Genomic DNA, 6,091 nt, shown 5'->3' with positions numbered 1-6,091 from the left:
ACTAAGCAAAGTGTTGTCTTGTTCTTTGACTTCACCAGACTTGATAGGTTTTTGTCATTGTATCCCTATATTTCTCTTCTCTGAAAATGTTCCTAACTGGCTTTGGGGGGAAAAAAAACCCCATCTAGTTGGTTTTAAAGATGGTGATGGAATCCAATTCAAATGTCATCAATTCTTTTCCTATTGCTGAAATCTACATGCTATTTCTGCCTTGAGCACAGTGGGTATAGCCAAGGGCTCTGTTTGTATCCTGTTAAGTTGCTCTGTCTCTAATATTAAACATATGCAGGTGATCATTATAGGAAACTCCTGCTTGACATGGAGACTAACGAAGAGTCTTTGGAAACTTTTTATGAAAAACTCAAGATTGGCTCTGGAATCTCCTGGGCCAAAATCTAAGTTATGTTTTGTCCTGAGATTTAAAGTACTTCAAAATGTCCTTGTCCTCTACTGAACAGATTCATAGAGGTTTCTCTAAGATTTAAGTTAGTTCCACCTCCCCCCCTCCCATTATCTGCTGAAACTTGTAGAAGACTTCAAGCACCATGCTGACAAATTTATGTATTCCTGCTCTTTGTTTTGACTAGTACTTTTGAAGAATTGGACATTCCAGATATCCAGTCTGCAAATTCTTGCTTGAGGAATGGAAAGGATTTTAGGCAGTATTGAGGTCTTTAAGGAAAGAGCCAAAGAATACCCTAAAGCCACATAACTAAGATGAAAGCAGACTTCAGCTATGAAATCTTGTCCGGGGTACTCCTAGAAGGTGGTTCCTAGTTACTGATTTTTTGTGGATGTTGGACACACACACAGCTGTTGGATAAACAGAATTGATCAGTACTAGCACTAAGTAAGCTGGATTTTATATGCATTTGTGCCTCAACTTAAACAGCAAGCTCTAATTGAAGTTGTGGTATAATATGGTGTTTCCAACTATGGCTTGGTTTGGAAGGGACCTCTAAAGGTCGTCTAGTCCAACACTCCTGCAATGAGCAGGGACATCTTCAACTAGATTGGGTTGCTCAGACCCCTGTCCAACCTGCCTTGAAAGTTTTCAGGGATGGAAACCTGTTCCAGTGTTTCACCACTCTCACTGTAAAAAAACAAACAAAACCAAAAAACCCTCAAAAAAACTAGAACTGAAACAAAATATCTTCCTTATCTAGTCTGAATCTACTGTCTTTTAGTTTAAAGCCATTACCCCTTGTCCTAAAAGTCTGTCCCCATCTTGCAAGCCCCTTTTAAGTAGTGAAGCCATGATAAGGTCTCCCTAGTGCCTTCTCTTCAGGCTGAACACCACCAACTTTCACAGTTTGTTCTCAGAGGGATGGAACACCTCTCCTATGAGTATTTTTATGGCCTTCCTCTGGACCTGCTTCAACAGGTCCATGTCTGTCTTATGCTGAACACAGTGGGGTCTCACCAGAGCAGAGAGGCAGAATTGCCTCCCTTGATCTGCTGGCTGTGCTTTTGTTGCAGGTTGGCTTTCTGAGCTGCAAGTGCACACTGCTGGCTCATGTCCAGCTTTTTATCCACCAATACCTCCAAGTGCCCATCCAAAGGGCTGCTCTCAATGCCTTCATCCCCCAGCCTGTATTGATATAGGTTGCCCTGACCCAGGTGGAGCTTGCACTTGGCCTTGTTGAACGTGATGAAGTTCACATGGGCCTACTTCTTGAGCTTGTCCAGGTCTGTCCAAGTGGCAGCACTCAGGTTGATGTCACTGCAAATTTTCTGAGTGTGCACTTGATCCTACTATGTCATTGATTAATGGATTGAGAGCAGCCCTGAGGAGAAGGACTTGGGGGTGTTGGTGGATGAAAAGCTCAAAATGAGCCAGCAATGTGTGCTTGTAGCCCAGAAAAGCCAACCATATCCTGGGCTGCATCAAAAGCAGTGTGACCAGCAGGACAAGGGAGGTGATTTTGCCCCTCTACTCTGCTCCAGTAAGACACCCCCCCCCCCCCCCCCCCCCTTGGAGTGCTGTGTCCAGCTCTGGGGCCCCAGTGTAAGGACATGGAGCTGTTGGAGGGAGTCCAGAGGAGGGCCACAAAGATGATCAGAGGGCACCTCTCCTGTGAAGACAAGCTGAGAGAATTGGGGTTGTTCAGCCTGGAGAAGAGAAGGCTCTGGGGAGACCTTCTAGCAGCCTTCAAGTACCTGAAGGGGACCTATAGGAAATCTGGAAAGGAACTGTTTACAAAGGCATGGAGTGATAGGACGGGGGGGAGTGGCTTTAAGCTCAAAGAGGGTAGATTTAGATAACTATTAGGAAGAAATTGTTTACTGTGGAGGGTGGTGAGGCACTGGAACAGGTTGCCTAGAGAAGTTGTGGATGCCCCATCCCTGGAAGCATTGAAGGCCAAGTTGGATGGGGCTTTGGGCAACCTGGTCTAGTGGAGGGTGTCCCTGCCCGTGGGAGGGGGGTTGGAACTAGATGATCTTTTTAAGGTCCCTTCCAACCCAAACCATTCTGTGATTACTGAAGATATTAAGCAGTACTGGTCCCAGTAGTCCCCTGAGGGCCACCACTTGGAGCGTGGATGTTGGCTAGTACATACTGCAAAACATGGATCTCAACAGCAATTCCTGAGCATATGCAGTTGGACTAGGAAGCTTCTAAAAAATCTTGGGGATTTTTAATATTAACTTGGATGACAAACTAGCTGTTCAAGCCTAACACTGAGGGTGAACTCTTGATTTTGTCACAGCTGTGCTTTTTGGTACTGTTGCTCCTGAAGAACGTGTCCATACCATTACCAGCTCTGATTTGTTCCTATCCAGCATAGTTTTTTTTTTTTGTTTCCCTGAAATGAACATAATAAAAAAAACAGAAATGTGACCTGAGGAGTCAAGATACAGACTTCAATGATTGTTCACTGTCTCCATCTTTTTATTAGATTTTCTGAGGCTGTTTTTTTCCCCTGATTTGCTGGATAAAATCCATACAAATGAAATACAAGCACAGTCAGTAAATAATAATGAAAAAGTAAATTCATTTTAGAGAAGCCAGTGAGTGTAAGACATCATCTGGAATGATGGTGAATTTTTTTTTTTTCACAGAACATGAAGCTATTACAGTCTAATATTTTGGCTTTTAGGCTCTATAATGGTTTGTGTGACCTCTTCTTATCCTTTGGCTAATAAGAAAAATGATACTGTTTTTACATACAAGACTGACACAAGATATGATGGTTCCGTGGATAAGATCGATACTTCTGCTAAGTAGCATGCAATGGGCAAGTGCTTGGGTTAGTTTTCCAAATTGCAGACTGGTGATGGGACCACCTTTGGAGTAGGGTGGTATGGAGTTGTCCCACAACACAGTGAGGAGGCACAGAGAAGTCTCCCTGCCAGCTTCCTACCTCTCTTTTGTGGGCCAGGCATGGCACAGGGGTGGAAACTCAGCTAGAAGTAGCCAGGTTGCAGTTTCTGCATCTCTAGTGGGAAGGGCCACCTGGCCTGGACCTGTGTTGCGGCTTAGCCCCAGCTGGTAGGTAAGCAACACATGGTAGGTTGCTCACTCATCCTCACTGCTGCTCCCCCCCACCTCCAGGTGGGATGGAGAGGAGAATCAGAAGACAAAGGTAGCACTCATGGGTTGGGATGAGGACAGTTTACTGGGACAGCAAAGGAAGAAGAAAATAACAACAACAATACTTAGAATATGCAAAGTGGGTGATACACAATGCAATTTGCTCACCCGACCCAATGACCACACACCACAGCACACTCGCACCACTCCTCCCCACTCCTCCTCCCTTTATATGCTGAGCATGTTGTCATATGGTATGAAATATCCCCTCTGGCTAGTTTGGGTCACCTGTCCTGGCTGTGTCCCCTCTTAGCTTCTTGTGAAAATCAGCTCTCTCCTAGCTGGAAACTAGGACATTATCCACCCCTTTTTCTATACCATCTATGTCATGCCCAGATGCTACACTGTCCAATTAATCACCACCACTTTTCCTGGTTTTGAGATATGTGTATATATATACACACATACACAGATATCATTCCCTATAGTGTATATGTCATCCCTCTAAAACAACAGTTTTGTTCATTTCGTTCATGACTTTGGGCTTCATCTGTTGTAACAGTCTTTCAGGGCAGGAGAGATGGTGTGTGCTGTTGGGTTGTTGCAGGCAGCATCCAGAGCTTGTAGCTGATGTATCTGGCACAGTCCATGTTCACAGTCTGCAGGTTGAAGATGTCAATCTTGAGGAAGTTGCTGGGTGTTCATTGCTGAAGCCAGTTCTGGTTTCATCAAAGTTCGTCCTTCATTAATTTGGATGATTCTTACTGTAATACCATTGATACAGCATATTACAAATGCAGTAGTGATGATAATTAACATCATACAATTTAATTTGCTGGCTATTCTCACCCAAAATCAAATCCCTGTGAGGTACACGTTGGAATTCCCCATCCTTCCATGTCACCCACCAAGTGCACCCAGGTCCTCGAGCAAAAGCCATCCTGTGGATGGGTTTGTCTTTGCCTGAAGCAGGGCTAACCCAGACTGTTTTCCCCAACATATTCTTTATGTGAACTACAGGAACTTTATCCCCTTCTATAGGATGCAAAATTTTTGATTGAGCAGGGCCAGCTTGATTGGTAGACCCCCCTAGTGTTAACTAACCAGGTGGCCTTTGCTAAACGTGTATCCCAATGTTTGAGGGTCCCACCACCCATTGCTCTCAGTGTAGTTTTTAGCAGTCCATTGTATCATTCCCTTTTCCCAGAGCCTGGTGCATGACAGGGGCTGTGATAGACCCACTCAATGCCATGCTCTTTGGGCCAGGTGTCTATGAGGTTGTTTTGGAAATGAGTCCCATTGTCTGACTCAGTTCTTTCTGGGGTGCCCTATCGCCATAGGACTTGCTTTTCCTCACTGAAAAAGTTCTTCACTGAAAGGGTTGTCAAGCATTGGAACAGACTGCCCAGGGATGTGGTTGAGTCACCATCCCTGGAGGTATTTAAAATGTGCGTAGATGTGGCGCTTGGGGACATGGTTTAGTGGTGGACTTGGCAGTGTTAGGTTAATGGTTGGACTTGATGATCTTAAAGGTCTTTTCCAACCAAAACAATTCTATGAATACCCCCTTTGGCTAGTTTGGGTCACCAGTCCTGGCTGTGTCCCATCCCAGCTTCTGGTGAAAATTAACTCTATCCTAGTCAAAAACTGGGACAACCTGGCCCCACTGAATTCCAGAATGTTTCCAGTGCTCCCATCAGTAGCAGTAACTCCTCTGTCGTGTCCTTATGCCATAGTAGTGAACAACTCACAGGCTGGACTGTACCTAATTTTTTCTCACACACCAGATGACATTCTGTGTGCACAGCGTGTCTTGGTGACCTAACTTTGTTGGGATTTTAATTTCAGAGAGGGCGTGAGAGATTAATAACCCTTAACTTCTCTGAATTGCTCTGCCATGTGATGTCTTGACACTATTGCACCAGCATAACATGGTTCATTTGACTGGAGTCATGCCAGTTTAAAACAAGAATGGATCTCAGGAGTGAGGTTTTTAGCTATACCTTGAACGCATGTCCTGTCTTAGTACTTAAGCTTTTAAGTCCTGACAATTCCAGAGTTGTCTCATGTAAAAGCAAATTTGCTTTGGAACCTTGAGGCCATTGCCTTAATCCAGCCACATAGTGAGTATGTTGCAGGAAAGATACTTCCTTGCAAAGTAGTCCCATCTTTCAGCTGATGATTGCATGAAGGTTTATTGGGTTTTGTGGTTTGTTTGTTTTCCCCCCAAGTTACACCCTTGTGCATTAAATTGGCTTGCGAGGTAACTTATAACCATATCTTTCTACAAAACAGTGGAAATGTTCTTGCTTTGGGTAGTGAAGAGAGTTTCTGGGATGAGCTGGTGCTGAGCTAGCATGAGAGTGGAGCACTCTTGCCTTTTACAAGTCTTCCTTGATGCTCTTGGAGTTCTCGAGTGAAGGGGATTCTTACCAGAGCACTGCCACCTACAGTTTGGGTCCCTGTGTCAGTGTTAGGCTAGGCATGCCAAGACTTTCTGCCTCTGAAGTGACTTGTTGACATGAGTCAGAGCTTTACTGAACAATGGCAGGTTTT

Source organism: Balearica regulorum, chromosome 4 (genome assembly GCF_011004875.1).
Source record: "Balearica regulorum gibbericeps isolate bBalReg1 chromosome 4, bBalReg1.pri, whole genome shotgun sequence".
Taxonomy (NCBI): domain Eukaryota; kingdom Metazoa; phylum Chordata; class Aves; order Gruiformes; family Gruidae; genus Balearica; species Balearica regulorum.
The sequence above is the reverse complement of the archived record's forward strand: the minus strand, read 5'-3'. Positions refer to the sequence as shown.